Source organism: Ictidomys tridecemlineatus, chromosome 7, assembly GCF_052094955.1.
Source record: "Ictidomys tridecemlineatus isolate mIctTri1 chromosome 7, mIctTri1.hap1, whole genome shotgun sequence".
NCBI lineage: Eukaryota > Metazoa > Chordata > Mammalia > Rodentia > Sciuridae > Ictidomys > Ictidomys tridecemlineatus.
The window spans coordinates 83,419,024-83,437,817 of NC_135483.1; positions in this window are offsets into that span (position 1 = coordinate 83,419,024).

An 18,794-nucleotide genomic window follows, 5' to 3' on the forward strand; every position below is an offset into this window, starting at 1 on the left:
GCAAACATTTTTTCACCCAATCTTGATGATTCTTTCAGGTAATGATCAGTACACTAAAACCACTTGGCTCACCAAATTTCGTTCTTCTAGGTTAAACCGTTCGTTTGCAGTAACCATTTTCATTTTTAGGTTTCACTCTGTTTTCTCCTCTAGGGATACATGTATTTGGAACTCTAAATCAAACACGGTTTGTGCTAGCTCTTTGAAACTTGACATAATAAAGCAGTTTCAAGTTCTTTCTCTGTAATTTGTTTGCTGCTGATGTAGCTCTAAGCAGAGACTGGCGAAAATCACTTTCATAGAAAGGGGTTGCCAAGCTTCTAAAAAAACTACGAGTTGCCTGAAATCTCAGCAAACATTTTTTTTCACCCAATCTTGATAATTTTTTCAGGTAATGATCAGTACACCAAAACCACTTAGCTCACCAAATTTCGTTCTTCTAGGTTAAACCGTTCCTTTGCAGAAACTGTTTACATTTTTAGGTTTCACTCTGTTTTCTCCTATAGGGATACATGTATTTGGAACTCTAAATCAAACACGGTTTGTGCTAGCTCTTTGAAACTTGACACAATAAAGCAGTTTCAAGTTCTATCTCTTTGGATTGTTTGCTGTTGAAGTAGCCCTAAGCAGAGACTGGCGAAAATCACTTTCATGGAAAGGGGTTGCCAAGCTTCCAAAAAACTACGAGTTGCCTGAAATCTCAGCAAACATTTTTTCACCCAATCTTGATGATTCTTTCAGGTAATGATCAGTACACCAAAACCACTTGGCTCACCAAATTTCGTTCTTCTAGGTTAAACCGTTCATTTGCAGTAACCGTTTTCATTTTTAGATTTCACTCTGTTTTCTACTATAGGGATACATGTATTTGGAACTCTAACTCAAACATGGTTCTTGCTAGCTCTTTGACACTTGACACAATAAAGCAGTTTCAAGTTCTATCTCTACGGTTTGTTTGCTGTTGATGTAGCAATAAGCAGAGACTGGCGAAAATCACTTTCATGGAAAGGGGTTGCCAAACTTCAAAAAAACTACGAGTTGCCTGAAATCTCAGCAAACATTTTTTCACCCAATCTTGATGATTCTTTCAGGTAATGATAAGTACACCAAAACCACTTGACTCACCAAATTTCGTTCTTCTTGGTTAAACCGTTCGTTTGCAGTAACCGTTTTTATTTTTAGGTTTCATTCTGTTTTCTCATATAGGGATACATGTATTTGGAACTCTAAATAAAACACGGTTTCTGCTAGCTCTTTGAATCTTGACACAATAAAGCAGTTTCAAGTTCTATCCCTATGGTTTGTTTGCTGTTGATGTAGCCCTAAGCAGCGACTGGCGAAAATCACTTTCATGGAAAGGGGTTGCCAAGCTTCCAAAAAACTACGAGTTGCCTGAAATTTCAGCAAACATTTTTTCACCCAATCTTGATGATTCTTTCAGGTAATGATCAGTACACCAAAACCACTTGGCTCACCAAATTTCGTTCTTTTAGGTTAAACCGTTCGTTTGCAGTAACCGTTTTCATTTTTAGGGTTCGCTCTGTTTTCTCCTATAGGGATACATGTATTTGGAACTCTAAATCAAACACGGTTTGTGCTAGCTCTTTGAAACTTGACACAATAAAGCAGTTTCAAGTTCTATCTCTATGGTTTGTTTGCTGTTGATGTAGCCCTAAGCAGAGACTGGTGAAAATCACTTTAATTCAAAAGGGTTGCCATGCTTCCAAAAAACTAGATGTTGCCTAAAATCTCAGCAAACATTTTTTCACCCAATATTGATGATTCTTTCAGGTAATGATCAGTACACCAAAACCACTTGGCTCACCAAATTTCGTTTTTCTAGGTTAAACCGTTCGTTTGCAGTAACCGTTTTCATTTTTAGGTTTCACTCTGTTTTCTCCTATAGGGATACATGTATTTGGAACTCTAAATCAAACACGGTTTGTGCTAGCTCTTTGAAACTTGACACAATAAAGCAGTTTCAAGTTTTATCTCTATGGTTTGTATGCTGTTGATGTAGCCCTAAGCAGAGACTGGCGAAAATCACTTTCATGGAATGGGGTTGCCAAGCTTCCAAAAAATTACGAATTGCCTGAAATCTCAGAAAACATTTTTTTACCCAATATTTATGATTCTTTCAGATAATGATCAGTACACCAAAACCACTTGGCTTACCAAATTTCGTTTTTCTAGGTTAAACCGTTTGTTTGCAGTAACCGTTTTAATTTTTAGGTTTCACTCTGTTTTCTCCTATAGGCATACATGTATTTGGTACTCTAAATCAAACACGGTTTGTGCTAGCTCTATGAAACTTGACACAATAAAGCAGTTTCAAGTTCTGTCTCTATGGCTTGTTTGCTGTTGATGTAGCCCTAAGCAGAGACTGGCGAAAATCACTTTCATGGAAAGGGGTTGCCAAGCTTCCAAAAAACTACGAGTTGCCTGAAATCTCAGCAATTATTTTTTCACCCAATTTTGATGATTCTTTCAGACAATGATCAGTACACCAAAACCACTTGGCTCACCAAAATTCGTTCTTCTAGGTTAAACCTGTCGTTTGCAGTAACCGTTTACATTTTTAGGTTTCACTCTGTTTTGTCCTATAGGGATACATGTATTTGGAACTCTAAATCAAACACGGTTTGTGCTAGCTCTTTGAAACTTGACACAATAAAGCAGTTTCAAGTTCTATCTCTATGGATTGTTTGCTGTTGATGTAGCCCTAAGCAGAGACTGGCGAAAATCACTTTCATGGAAAGGGGTTGCCAAGCTTCCAAAAATCTACGAGTTTCCTGAAATTACAGCAAACATTTTTTCACCCAATCTTGATGATTCTTTCAGGTAGTGATCAGTACACTAAAACCACTTGGCTCACCAAATTTCGTTCTTCTAGGTTAAACCGTTCGTTTGCAGTAACGGTTTTCATTTTTAGGTTTCACTCTGTTTTCTCCTATAGGGATACATGTATTTGGAACTCTAAATGATACACGGTTTGTGCTAGCTCTTTGAAACTTGACACAATAAAGCAGTTTCAAGTTCTATCTCTATGGTTTGTTTGCTGTTGATGTAGTCCTAAGCAGAGACTGGCGAAAATCACTTTCATGGAAAGGGGTTGCCAAGCTTCCAAAAAACTACGAGTTGCCTGAAATCTCAGCAAACATTTTTTCACCCAATCTTGATGATTCTTTCAGGTAATGATCAGTACACCAAAACCACGTGGCTCACCAAATTTGATTCTTCTAGCTTAAACCGTTCTTTTACAGTAACCGTTTTCATTTTTAGGTTTCACTCTGTTTTCTCCTATAGGGATACATGTATTTGGAACTCTAAATGATACACGGTTTGTGCTAGCTCTTTGAAACTTGACACAAAAAGCAGTTTCAAGTTCTATCTCTAAGCTTTGTTTTCTGTTGAGGTAGCCCTAAGCAGAGACTGGCGAAAATCACTTTCATGGAAAGGGGTTGCCAAGCTTCCAAAATCTACGAGTTGCCTGAAATCTCAGCAAACATTTTTTTACCCAATATTGATGATTCTTTCAGGTAATGATCAGTACACCAAAACCACTTGGCTCACCAAATTTCGTTCTTCTAGGTTAAACCGTTCGTTTGCCGTAACCGTTTTCATTTTTAGGTTTCACTCTGTTTTCTCCTATAGAGATACATATATTTGGAACTCTAAATCTAACACGGTTTGTGCTAGCTCTTTGAAACTTGACATAATCAAGCAGTTTCAAGTTCTATCTCTATGGTTTGTTTGCTGTTGATGTAGCTCTAAGCAGAGACTGGCGAAAATCACTTTCATGGAAAGGGTTTGCCAAGCTTCTAAAAAACTACGAGTTGCCTGAAATCTCAGCAAACATTTTCTCACCCAATCTTGATGATTTTTTTCAGGTAATGATCAGTACCCCAAAACCACTTGGCTCACCAAATTTCGTTCTTCTAGATTAAACCGTTCGTTTGCAGTAACCGTTTTCATTTTTAGGTTTCACTCTGTTTTCTCCTATAGGGATACATGTATTTGGAACTCTAAATGATACACGGTTTGTGCTAGCTCTTTGAAACTTGACACAATAAAGCAGTTTCAAGTTCTATCTCTATGGTTTGTTTGCTGTTGATGTAGTCTTCAGCAGAGACTGGCGAAAATCACTTTCATGGAAAGGGGTTGCCAAGCTACCAAAAAACTACGAGTTTCCTAAAATCTCAGCAAACATTTTTTCACCCAATATTGATGAATCTTTCAGGTAATGGTCAGTACACAAAAACCACGTGGCTCACCAAATTTCATTCTTCTAGGTTAAACCGTTCGTTTACAGTAACCGTTTTCAATTTTAGGTTTCACTCTGTTTTCTCCTACAGGGATACATGTATTTGGAACTCTAAATCAAACACGGTTTGTGCTAGCTCTTTGAAACTTGACACAATAAAGCAGTTTCAAGTTCTATCTCTATGGTTTGTTTTCTGTTGATGTAGCCCTAAGCAGAGACTGGCGAAAATCACTTCCATTTAAAGGGGTTGCCAAGCTTCCAAAAAACTAAGAGTTGCCTGAAATCTCAGCAAACATTTTTTTACCCAATCTTGATGATTCTTTCAGGTAATGGTCAGTACACCAAAACCACTTGGCTCACCCAATTTCGTTCTTCTAGGTTAAACCGTTCATTTGCAGTAACCGTTTTCATTTTTAGGTTTCACTCTGTTTTCTCCTACAGGGATACATGTATTTGGAACTCTAAATCAAACACGGTTTGTGCTAGCTCTTTGAAACTTGACACAATAAAGCAGTTTCAAGTTCTATCTCTAAGCTTTGTTTGCTGTTGATGTAGCCCCAAGAAGAGACTGGCGAAAATCACTTTCATGGAAAGGGCTTGCCAAGCTTCCAAAAAACTACGAGTTGCCTGAAATCTCAGCCAACATTTTTTCACCCAATCTTGATGATTCTTTCAGGTAATCATCAGTACACCAAAACCACTTGGCTCACCAAATTTCGTTCTTCTAGGTTAAACCATTCGTTTGCAGTAACCCTTTTCAGTTTTAGGTTTCAGTCTGTTTTCTCATATAGTGATACATGTATTTGGAACTCTAAATCAAACACGGTGCGTGCTAGCTCTTTGAAACTTGACACAATAAAGCAGTTTCAAGTTCTATCTCTATGGTTTGTTTGCTGTTGATATATCCCTAAGTAGAGACTGGCGAAAATCACTTTCATGGAAAAGGGTTGCCAAGCTTCCAAAAAAAAAACGAGTTGCCTCAAATCTCAGCCAACATTTTTTCACCCAATCTTGATGATTCTTTCAGGTAATGATCAGTAAACCAAAACCACTAGGCTCACCAAATTTCGTACTTCTAGGTTAAACCGTTCGTTTGCAGTAATTTTTTTCAATTTTAGGTTTCACTCTGTTTTCTCCTATAGGGATACATTATTTGGAACTCTAAATCAAACACGGTTTGTACTAGCTCTTTGAAACTTGACACAATAAAGCAGTTTCAAGTTCTATCTCTATGGTTTTTTTCCTGTTGATGTAGCACTAAGCAGAGACTGGCGTAAATCACTTTCATGGAAAGGGCTATCAAGCTTCCAAAAAACTACGAGTTGCCTGAAATCTCAGCAAACATTTTTTCACCCAATCTTGATGATTCTTTCAGGTAATGATGAGTACACCAAAACCACTAGGCTCACCAAATTTCGTTCTTCTAGGTTAAACCGTTCGTTTGCAGTAACCGGTTTCATTTTTAGGTTTCACTCTGTTTTCTCCTATAGGGATACATGTATTTGGAATTCTAAATCAAACACGGTTTGTGCTAGCTCTTTCAAAGTTGACACAATAAAGCAGTTTCAAGTTCTATCTCTATGGTTTGTTTGCTGTTGATGTAGCCCTAAGCAGAGACTGGCGAAAATCACTTTCATTTAAAGGGGTTGCCAAGCTTCCAAAAAACTACGCGTTGCCGGAAATCTCAGCAAACATTTTTTCACCCAATCTTGATGATTCTTTCAGGTAATGATGAGTACACCAAAACCACTTGGCTCACCAAATTTCGTTCTTCTAGGTTAAACCGTTCGTTTGCAGTAACCGTTTTCATTTTTAGGTTTCACTCTGTTTTCTCCTATAGGGATACATGTATTTGGAACTCTAAATCAAACACGGTTTGTGCTAGCTCTTTGAAACTTGACACAGTAAAGCCGTTTCAAGTTCTATCTCTATGGTTTGTTTGCTGTTGATGTAGCCCTAAGCAGAGACTGGCGAAAATCACTTTCATGGAAAGCGGTTGCCAAGCTTCCAGAAAACTACGAGTTGCCTGAAATCTCAGCAAACATTTTTTCATTCAATCTTGATGATTCGTTGAGGTAATGATCTTTACACAAAAACCACTTGGCTCACCAAATTTCGTTCTTCTAGGTTAAACCGTTCGTTTGCAGTAACCGTTTACATTTTGGGGTTTCACTCTGGTTTCTCCTATAGGGATAGGTGTATTTGGAACTCTAAATCAAACACGGTTTGTGCTAGCTCTTTGAAACTTGACTCAATAAAGGAGTTTCAAGTTCTATCTCTATGCTTTGTTTGCTGTTGATGTAGACCAAAGCAGAGACTGGCGAAAATCACTTTCATTTAAATGGGTTGACAAGCTTCCAAAAAACTACGCGTTGCCTGAAATCTCAGCAAACATTTTTTCACCCAATCTTGATGATTCTTTCAGGTAATGATAAGTACACCAAAACCACTTCGCTCACCAAATTTCGTTCTTCTAGGTTAAACCGTTCCTCTGCAGTAACCGTTTCATTTTTAGGTCTCACTCTGTTTTCTCCTATAGGGATACATGTATTTGGAACTCTAAATCAAACACTGTTTGTGCTAGCTCTTTGAAACTTGACACAATAAAGCAGTTTCAACTTCTATCTCCATGGTTTCTTTGCTGTTGATATAGCCCTAAGCAGAGAGTGGCGAAAATCACTTTCATGGAAAGGGGTTGCCAAGCTTCCAAAAAACTACGAGTTGCCTGAAATCTCAGCAAACATTTTTTCACCCAATCTTGAAGATTCTTTCAGGTAATGATCAGTACACCAAAACCACTGAGCTCACCAAATTTCGTTCTTCTAGGTTAAACCGTTCGTTTGCAGTAACCGTTTCCATTTTTAGGTTTCACTCTGTTTTCTCCTATAGGGATACATGTATTTGGAACTCTAAATCAAACACGGTATGTACTAGCTCTTTGAAACTTGAAACAATAAAGCAGTTTCAAGTTCTATCTCTATGGTTTGTTTGCAGTTGATGTAGCCCTAAGCAGAGACTGGCGAAAATCACTTTCATGGAAAGGGGTTGCCAAGCATCCAAAAAACTACGAGTTGCCTGAAATCTCAGCCAACATTATTTCACCCAATCTTGGTGATTCTTTCAGGTAATGATCAGTACACAAAAACCACTTGGCTCACCAAATTTAGTTCTTCTAGGTTAAACCGTTCGTTTGCAGTAACCGTTTTCATTTTTAGGTTTCACTCTGTTTTCTCCTATAGGGATACATGTATTTGGAACTCTAAATAAAACACGGTTTGTGCTAGCTCTTTGAAAATTGACACAATAAAGCAGTTTCAAGTTCTATCTCTATGGTTTGTTTGCTGTTGATGTAGCCCCAAGAAGAGACTGGCGAAAATCACTTTCATGGAAAGGGCTTGCCAAGCTTCCACAAAACTACGAGTTGCCTGAAATCTCAGCCAACATTTTTTCACCCAATCTTGATGATTCTTTCAGGTAATCATCAGTACACCAAAACCACTTGGCTCAGCAAATTTCGTTCTTCCAAGGTAAACCATTCGTTTGCAGTAACCGTTTTCATTTTTAGGCTTCAGTCTGTTTTCTCATATAGGGATACATGTATTTGGAACTCTAAATCAAACACGGTTTGTGCTAGCTCTTTGATACTTGACACAATAAAGCAGTTTCAAGTTCTATCTCCATGGTTTGTTTGCTGTTGATATAGCCCTAAGCGGAGAGTGGCGAAAATCACTTTCATGGAAAGGGGTTGCCAAGCTTCCAAAAAACTACGAGTTTCCTGAAATCTCAGCAAACATTTTTTCACCCAATCTTGATGATTCTTTCAGGTAATGATCAGTACACGAAAACCACTTGGCTCACCAAATTTCGTTTTTCTAGGTAAAACCGTTCGTTTGCAGTAACCGTTTTCATTTTTAGGTTTCACTCTGTTTTCTCCTATAGGGATACATGTATTTGGAACTCTAAATCAAACACTGTTTGTGCTAGCTCTTTGAAACTTGACACAATAAAGCAGTTTCAAGTTCTATCTCTATGGTTTGTTTGCTGTTGATGTAGCCCTAAGCAGAGACTGGCGAAAATCACTTTCATTTAAAGGGGTTGCCAAGCTTCCAAAAAACTACGCGTTGCCGGAAATCTCAGCAAACATTTTTTCACCCAATCTTGATGATTCTTTCAGGTAATGATGAGTACACCAAAACCACTTGGCTCACCAAATTTCGTTCTTCTAGGTTAAACCGTTCGTTTGCAGTAACCGTTTTCATTTTTAGGTTTCACTCTGTTTTCTCCTATAGGGATACATGTATTTGGAACTCTAAATCAAACACGGTTTGTGCTAGCTCTTTGAAACTTGACACAGTAAAGCCGTTTCAAGTTCTATCTCTATGGTTTGTTTGCTGTTGATGTAGCACTAAGCAGAGACTGGCGAAAATCACTTTCATGGAAAGCGGTTGCCAAGCTTCCAGAAAACTACGAGTTGCCTGAAATCTCAGCAAACATTTTTTCATTCAATCTTGATGATTCGTTCAGGTAATGATCTTTACACAAAAACCACTTGGCTCACCAAATTTTGTTCTTCTAGGTTAAACCGTTCGTTTGCAGTAACCGTTTACATTTTGGGGTTTCACTCTGGTTTCTCCTATAGGGATAGGTGTATTTGGAACTCTAAATCAAACACGGTTTGTGCTAGCTCTTTGAAACTTGACACAATAAAGGAGTTTCAAGTTCTATCTCTATGATTTGTTTGCTGTTGATGTAGACCAAAGGAGAGACTGGCGAAAATCACTTTCATTTAAATGGGTTGACAAGCTTCCAAAAAACTACGCGTTGCCTGAAATCTCAGCAAACATTTTTTCACCCAATCTTGATGATTCTTTCAGGTAATGATCAGTACACCAAGACCACTTCGCTCACCAAATTTCGTTCTTCTAGGTTAAACCGTTCCTCTGCAGTAACCGTTTCATTTTTAGGTCTCACTCTGTTTTCTCCTATAGGGATACATGTATTTGGAACTCTAAATCAAACACGGTTTGTGCTACCTCTTTGAAACTTGACACAATAAAGGAGTTTCAAGTTCTATCTCTATGGTTTGTATGCTGTTGATGTAGTCCTAAGCAGAGAGTGGCGAAAACCTCTTTCATGGAAAGGGGTTGACAAGCTTCCAAGAAACTACGAGTTTCCTGAAATCTCAGCCAACATTATTTCACCCAATCTTGATGATTCTTTCAGGTAATGATCAGTACACAAAATCCACTTGGCTCACCAAATTTCGTTCTTCTAGGTTAAACCGTTCGTTTGCAGTAACCGTTTTCATTTTTAGGTTTCACTCTGTTTTCTCCTATAGGGATACATGTATTTGGAACTCTAAATAAAACACGGTTTGTGCTAGCTCTTTGAAACTTGACACAATAAAGCAGTTTCAAGTTCTATCTCTATGGTTTGTTTGCTGTTGATGTAGCCCCAAGAAGAGACTGGCGAAAATCACTTTCATGGAAAGGGCTTGCCAAGCTTCCAAAAAACTACGAGTTGCCTCAAATCTCAGCCAACATTTTTTCACCCAATCTTGATGATTCTTTCAGGTAATCATCAGTACACCAAAACCACTTGGCTCACCAAATTTCGTTCTTCTAGGTTAAACCATTCGTTTGCAGTAACCGTTTTCAGTTTTAGGTTTCAGTCTGTTTTCTCATATAGGGATACATGTATTTGGAACTCTAAATCAAACACGGTTTGTGCTAGCTCTTTGAAACTTGACACAATAAAGCAGTTTCAACTTCTATCTCCATGGTTTCTTTGCTGTTGATATAGCCCTAAGCAGAGAGTGGCGAAAATCACTTTCATGGAAAGGGGTTGCCAAGCTTTCAAAAAACTACGAGTTGCCTGAAATCTCAGCCAACATTTTTTCACCCAATCTTGATGATTCTTTCAGGTAATGATCAGTACATTAAAACCACTTGGCTCACCAAATTTCGTTCTTCTAGGTTAAACCGTTCGTTTGCAGTAACCGTTTTCATTTTTAGGTTTCACTCTGTTTTCTCCTATAGGGATACATGTATTTGGAACTCTAAATCAAACACGGTTTGTGCTAGCTCTTTGAAACTTGACACAGTAAAGCCGTTTCAAGTTCTATCTCTATGGTTTGTTTGCTGTTGATGTAGCACTAAGCAGAGACTGGCGAAAATCACTTTCATGGAAAGCGGTTGCCAAGCTTCCAGAAAACTACGAGTTGCCTGAAATCTCAGCAAACATTTTTTCATTCAATCTTGATGATTCGTTCAGGTAATGATCTTTACACAAAAACCACTTGGCTCACCAAATTTTGTTCTTCTAGGTTAAACCGTTCGTTTGCAGTAACCGTTTACATTTTGGGGTTTCACTCTGGTTTCTCCTATAGGGATAGGTGTATTTGGAACTCTAAATCAAACACGGTTTGTGCTAGCTCTTTGAAACTTGACACAATAAAGGAGTTTCAAGTTCTATCTCTATGATTTGTTTGCTGTTGATGTAGACCAAAGGAGAGACTGGCGAAAATCACTTTCATTTAAATGGGTTGACAAGCTTCCAAAAAACTACGCGTTGCCTGAAATCTCAGCAAACATTTTTTCACCCAATCTTGATGATTCTTTCAGGTAATGATCAGTACACCAAGACCACTTCGCTCACCAAATTTCGTTCTTCTAGGTTAAACCGTTCCTCTGCAGTAACCGTTTCATTTTTAGGTCTCACTCTGTTTTCTCCTATAGGGATACATGTATTTGGAACTCTAAATCAAACACGGTTTGTGCTACCTCTTTGAAACTTGACACAATAAAGGAGTTTCAAGTTCTATCTCTATGGTTTGTATGCTGTTGATGTAGTCCTAAGCAGAGAGTGGCGAAAACCTCTTTCATGGAAAGGGGTTGACAAGCTTCCAAGAAACTACGAGTTTCCTGAAATCTCAGCCAACATTATTTCACCCAATCTTGATGATTCTTTCAGGTAATGATCAGTACACAAAATCCACTTGGCTCACCAAATTTCGTTCTTCTAGGTTAAACCGTTCGTTTGCAGTAACCGTTTTCATTTTTAGGTTTCACTCTGTTTTCTCCTATAGGGATACATGTATTTGGAACTCTAAATAAAACACGGTTTGTGCTAGCTCTTTGAAACTTGACACAATAAAGCAGTTTCAAGTTCTATCTCTATGGTTTGTTTGCTGTTGATGTAGCCCCAAGAAGAGACTGGCGAAAATCACTTTCATGGAAAGGGCTTGCCAAGCTTCCAAAAAACTACGAGTTGCCTCAAATCTCAGCCAACATTTTTTCACCCAATCTTGATGATTCTTTCAGGTAATCATCAGTACACCAAAACCACTTGGCTCACCAAATTTCGTTCTTCTAGGTTAAACCATTCGTTTGCAGTAACCGTTTTCAGTTTTAGGTTTCAGTCTGTTTTCTCATATAGGGATACATGTATTTGGAACTCTAAATCAAACACGGTTTGTGCTAGCTCTTTGAAACTTGACACAATAAAGCAGTTTCAACTTCTATCTCCATGGTTTCTTTGCTGTTGATATAGCCCTAAGCAGAGAGTGGCGAAAATCACTTTCATGGAAAGGGGTTGCCAAGCTTCCAAAAAACTACGAGTTGCCTGAAATCTCAGCAAACATTTTTTCACCCAATCTTGATGATTCTTTCAGGTAATGATCAGTACACCAAAACCACTGAGCTCACCAAATTTCGTTCTTCTAGGTTAAACCGTTCGTTTGCAGTAACCGTTTCCATTTTTAGGTTTCACTCTGTTTTCTCCTATAGGGATACATGTATTTGGAACTCTAAATCAAACACGGTATGTGCTAGCTCTTTGAAACTTGAAACAATAAAGCAGTTTCAAGTTCTTTCTCTATGGTTTGTTTGCTGTTGATGTAGCCCTAAGCAGAGACTGGCGAAAATCACTTTCATGGAAAGGGGTTGCCAAGCATCCAAAAAACTACGAGTTGCCTGAAATCTCAGCCAACATTATTTCACCCGATCTTGATGATTCTTTCAGGTAATGATCAGTACACAAAAACCACTTGGCTCACCAAATTTAGTTCTTCTAGGTTAAACCGTTCGTTTGCAGTAACCGTTTTCATTTTTAGGTTTCACTCTGTTTTCTCCTATAGGGATACATGTATTTGAAACTCTAAATAAAACACGGTTTGTGCTAGCTCTTTGAAACTTGACACAATAAAGCAGTTTCAAGTTCTATCTCTATGGTTTGTTTGCTGTTGATGTAGCCCCAAGAAGAGACTGGCGAAAATCACTTTCATGGAAAGAGCTTGCCAAGCTTCCACAAAACTACGAGTTGCCTGAAATCTCAGCCAACATTTTTTCACCCAATCTTGATGATTCTTTCAGGTAATGATCAGTACACCAAAAACCACTTGGCTCACCAAATTTAGTTCTTCTAGGTTAAACGGTTCGTTTGCAGTAACCGTTTTCATTTTTAGGTTTCACTCTGATTTCTCCTATAGGGATACATGTATTTGGAACTCTAAATCAAACACTGTTTGTGCTAGCTCTTTGAAACTTGACACAATAAAGCAGTTTCAAGTTCTATCTCTATGGTTTGTTTGCTGTTGATGTAGCCCTAAGCAGAGACTGGCGAAAATCACTTTCATGGAAAGGGGTTGCCAAGCTTCCAAAAAACTACGAATTCCCTGAAATCTCAGCCAACATTTTTACACCCAATCTTGACGATTCTTTCAGGTAATGATCAGTACACCAAAACCACTTGGCTCACCAATTTCGTTCTTCTAGGTTAAACCCTTCGTTTGCAGTAACCGTTTTCATTTTTAGGTTTCAGTCTGTTTTCTCATATAGGGATACATGTATTTGGAACTCTAAATCAAACACGGTTTGTGCAAGCTCTTTGAAACTTGACACAATAAAGCAGTTTCAAGTTCCATCTCCATGGTTTGTTTGCTGTTGATGTAGCCCTAAGCAGAGATTGGCGAAAATCACTTTCATGGAAAGGGGTTGCCAAGCTTTCAAAAAACTACGAATTGCCTGAAATCTAAGCAAATATTTTTTCACCCAATCTTGATGCTTCTTTCAGTTAATGATCAGTAAACCAAAACCACTTGGCTCACCAAGTTTCGTTTTTCCAGGTTAAACCGTTCGTTTGCAGTAACCGTTTTCATTTTTAGCTTTTACTCTGTTTTCTCCTATAGGGATACATGTATTTGGAACTCTAAATCAAACACGGTATGTGCTAGCTCTTTGAAACTTGACACAATAAAGCAGTTTCAAGTTCTATCTCTATGGTTTGTTTGCTGTTGATGTAGCCCTAAGCAGAGACTGTCGAAAATCACTTTCATGGAAAGGGGTTGCCAAGCTTCCAAAAAACTACGAGTTGCCAGAAATCTCAGCCAACATTATTTCACCCAATCTTGATGATTCTTTCAGGTAATGATCATTACACAAAAACCACTTGGCTCACCAATTTAGTTCTTCTAGGTTAAACCGTTCATTTGCAGTAACTGTTTTAATTTTTAGGTTTCACTCTTTTTTCTCCTATAGGGATACATGTATTTGGAAGTCTAAATCAAACACGGTTTGTGCTAGCTCTTTGAAACTTGACACAATAAAGCAGTTTCAAGTTCTATCTCTATGGTTTGTTTGCTGTTGATGTAGCCCCAAGAAGAGACTGGCGAAAATCACTTTCATGGAAAGGACTTGCCAAGCTTCCACAAAACTACGAGTTGCCTGAAATCTCAGCCAACATTTTTTCACCCAATCTTGATGATTCTTTCAGGTAATCATCAGTACACCAAAACCACTTGGCTCACCAAATTTCGTTCTTCTAGGTTAAACCATTCGTTTGCAGTAACCGTTTTCATTTTTAGGTTTCAGTCTGTTTTCTCATATAGGGATACATGTATTTGGAACTCTAAATCAAACACGGTTTGTGCTAGCTCTTTGAACCTTGACACAATAAAGCAGTTTCAAGTTCTATCTCCATGGTTTGTTTGCTGTTGATATAGCCCTAAGCGGAGAGTGGCGAAAATCACTTTCATGGAAAGGGGTTTCCAAGCTTCCAAAAAACTACGAGTTGCCTGAAATCTCAGCAAACATTTTTTCACCCAATCTTGATGATTCTTTCAGGTAATGATCAGTACACCAAAACCACTGGGCTCACCAAATTTCGTTCTTCTAGGTTAAATCGTTCGTTTGCAGTAACCGTTTTCATTTTTAGGTTTCACTCCGTTTTCTCCTATAGGGATACATGTATTTGGAACTCTAAATCAAACACGGTATGTGCTAGCTCTTTGAAACTTGACACAATAAAGCAGTTTCAAGTTCTATCTCTATGGTTTGTTTGCTGTTGATGTAGCCCTAAGCAGAGACTGGCGAAAATCACTATCATGGAAAGGGGTTGCCAAGCTTCCAAAAAACTACGAGTTGCCTGAAATGTCAGCCAACATTTTTTGACAAAATCTTCAAGATTCTTTCAAGTAATGATCAGTACACCAAAACCACTTGGCTCACCAAATATCGTTCTTCTAGGTTAAACCGTTCGTTTGCAGTAACCGTTTTCATTTTTAGGTTTCACTCTGATTTCTCCTATAGGGATACATGTATTTGGAACTCTAAATCAAACACTGTTTGTGCTAGCTCTTTGAAACTTGACACAATAAAGCAGTTTCAAGTTCTATCTCTATGGTTTGTTTGCTGTTGATGTAGCCCTAAGCAGAGACTTGCGAAAATCACTTTATGGAAAGGGGTTGCCAAGCTTCCAAAAAACTACGAATTCCCTGAATTATCAGCCAACATTTTTACACCCAATCTTGGATGATTTTTTCAGGTAATGATCAGTACACCAAACCACTTGGCTCACCAAATTTCGTTCTTCTAGGTTAAACCCTTCGTTTGCAGTACCCTTTTCATTTTTAGGTTTCAGTATCTTTTCTCATATAGGGATATATGTATTTGGAACTCTAAATCAAACACGGTTTGTGCTACCTCTTTGAAACTTGACACAATAAAGCAGTTTCAAGTTCTATCTCCATGGTTTGTTTGCTGTTGATGTAGCCCTAAGCAGAGAATGGCGAAAATCACTTTCATGGAAAGGGGTTGCCAAGCTTCCAAAAAACTACGAATTGCCTGAAATCTAAGCAAATATTTTTTCACCCAATCTTGATGCTTCTTTCAGGTAATGATCAGTAAACCAAAACCACTTGGCTCACAAGTTTCGTTTTTCCAGGTTAAACCGTTCGTTTGCAGTAACCGTTTTCATTTTTAGCTTTTACTCTGTTTTCTCCTATAGGGATACATGTATTTGGACTCTAAATCAAACACGGTTTGTGCTAGCTCTTTGAAACTTGACACAATAAAGTAGTTGCAAGTTCTATCTCTATGGTTTGTTTGCTGTTGATGTAGCCCTAAGCAGAGACTGGCGAAAATCACTTTCATGGAAAGGATTGCCAAGCTTCCAAAAAACTATGAGTTCCCTGAAATCTCAGCCAACATTTTTTTCACACAATCTTGATGATTCTTTCAGGTAATGATCAGTTACACCAAAACCACTTGGCTCACCAAATTTCGTTCTTTTAGGTAAAACCATTCGTTTTGCAGTAACCGTTTTCATTTTTAGGTTTCACTCTGTTTTCTCCTATAGGGATACATGTATTTGGAACTCTGAATCAAACACGGTTTTGTGCTAGCTCTTTCAAACTTGACACAATAAAGCATTTTTTAAGTTCTGTCTGTATGGTTTGTTTGCTGTTGATGTAACCCTAAGAAGAGACTGGCGAAAATCACTTTCATGGAAAGGGGTTGCCAAGCTTCCAAAAAACTACGTGTTGCCTGAAATGTCAGCCAACATTTTTTGACCCAATCTTCAAGATCCATTCAGGTAATGATCAGTACACCAAAACCACTTGGCTCACCAAATTTCGTTCTTCTAGGTTAAGCCGTTCGTTTGCAGTAACCGTTTTCATTTTTAGGTTTCACTCGGGTTTTCTCCTATAGGGATACATGTATTTGGAACTCTACATTAAACACGGTTTGTGCTAGCTCTTTGAAACTTGACACAATAAAGCAGTTTCAAGTTCTATCTTCTATGGTTTGTTTGCTGTTGATGTAGCCCTAAGCAGAGACTGGCGAAAATCACTTTCATGGAAAGGGGTAGCCAAGCTTCCAAAAAACTATGAGTTGCCTAAAATCTCAGCCAACATTTTTTCCACCCAATCTTGATGATTCTTTCAGGTACTTATCAGTACACCAAAACCACTTGGCTCACCAAATTTCGTTCTTCTAGGTTAAACCGTTCGTTTGCAGTAACCGTTTTTATTTTTAGGTTTCAGTCTGTTTTCTCATATAGGGATACATGTATTTGGAACTCTAAATCAAACAAGGTTTGTGCTAGCTCTTTGAAACTTGACACCATAAAGCAGTTTCAATATCTATCTCCATGGTTTGTTTGCTGTTGATATAGCCCTAAGCAGAGAGTGGCGAAAATCACTTTCATGAAAGGGGGTTGCCAAGCTTCCAAAAACTACGAGTTGCCTGAAATTTCAGCAAACATTTTTTTCACCCAATCTTGATGATTCTTTCAGGTAATGATCAGTACACAAAACCACTGGGCTCACCAAATTTCATTCTTCTAGGTTAAACCGTTCGTTTGCAGTAACCGTTTTCATTTTTAGGTTTCACTCTGTTTTATCCTATAGGGATACATGTATTTGGAACTCTAAATCAAACACGGTATATGCTAGCTCTTTGAAACTTGACACAATAAAGCAGTTTCAAGTTCTATCTCTATGGTTTGTTTGCTGTTGATGTAGCCCTAAGCAGAGACTGGCGAAAATCACTTTCATGGAAAGGGGTTGCCAAGCTTCCAAAAAACTACGAGTTGCCTGAAATCTCAGCCAACATTTTTACACCCAATCTTGATGATTCTTTCAGGTAATGATCAGTACACCAAAACCACTTGGCTCACCAAATTTCGTTATTCTAGGTTAAACCGTTCGTTTGCAGTAACCGTTTTCATTTTTAGGTTTCAGTCTTTTTTCTCATATAGGGATACATGTATTTGGAACTCTAAATCAAACACGGTTTGTGCTAGCTCTTTAAAACTTGACACAATAAACCAGTTTCAAGTTCTATCTCCATGGTTTGTTTGCTGTTGATGTAGCCCTAAGCAGAGATTGGCGAAAATCACTTTCATGGAAAGGGGTTGCCAAGCTTCCAAAAAACTACGAATTGCCTGAAATCTAAGCAAATATTTTTTCACCCAAGCTTGATGATTTTTTCAGGTAATGATCAGTACACCAAAACCACTTGGATCACCAAATTTTGTTTTTCCAGGTTAAACCGTTCGTTTGCACTAACCGTTTTCATTTTTAGCTTTTACTCTGTTTTCTCCTATAGGGATGCATGTATTTGGAACTCTAAATCAAACACGGTTTCTGCTAGCTCTTTGAACCTTGACACAATAAAGCAGTTTCAAGTTGTATCTCTATGGTTTGTTTGCTGTTGATGTAGCCCTAAGCAGAGAGTGGCAAAAATCACTTTCATAAAAAAGGGTTGCCAAGCCTCCAAAAAACTACGAGTTGCCTGAAATCTCAGCCTACACTTTTACACCTAATCTTGATGATTTTTTCAGGTAACGATCAGTACACCAAAACCACTTGGCTGACCAAATTTCGTTCTTCTAGGTTAAACCGTTTGTTTGCAGTAACCGTTTTCATTTTTAGGTTTCACTCTGTTTTCTCCTATAGGGATACATGTATTTGGAACTCTAAATCAAACACGGTTTGTGATAGCTCTTTGAAACTTGACACAATAACGCAGTTTAAAGTTCTATCTCTATGGTTTGTTTGCTGTTGATGTAGCCCTAAGCAGAGACTCTCGAAAATCACTTTCATGGAAATGGGTTGCCAAGCTTCCAAAAACTACGAGTTGCCTGAAATCTCAGCCAACATTTTTTCACCCAATCTTGATGATTCTTTCAGGCAATGATCAGTACACCAAAACCACTTGGCTCACATAATTTCGTTCTTCTAGGTAAAACAGTTCGTTTGCAGTAACCGTTTTCATTTTTAGGTTTCACTCTGTTTTCTTCTATAGGGATACATGTATTTGGAACTCTAAATCAAACACGGTTTGTGGTAACTCTTTGAAACTTGAAACAATATAGCAGTTTCAAGTTCTATCTCTATGGTTTGTTTGCTGTTGATGTAGCCCTAAGCAGAGAGTGGCGAAAATCACTTTCATGAAAAGGGGTTGCCAAGCTTCCAAATAAGTATGAGTTGCCTGAAATCTCAGCCAACATTTTTTCACCCAATATTGATGATTCTTTCAGGTAATGATCAGTACACAAAAACCACTTGGCTCACCAAATTTAGTTCTTCTAGGTTAAACCGTTCGTTTGCAGTAACCGTTTTCATTTTTAGGTTTCACTCTTTTTTCTCCTATAGGGATACATGTATTTGGAACTCTAAATCAAACACGGTTTGTGCTAGCTCTTTGAAACTTGACACAATAAAGCAGTTTCAAGTTCTATCTCTATG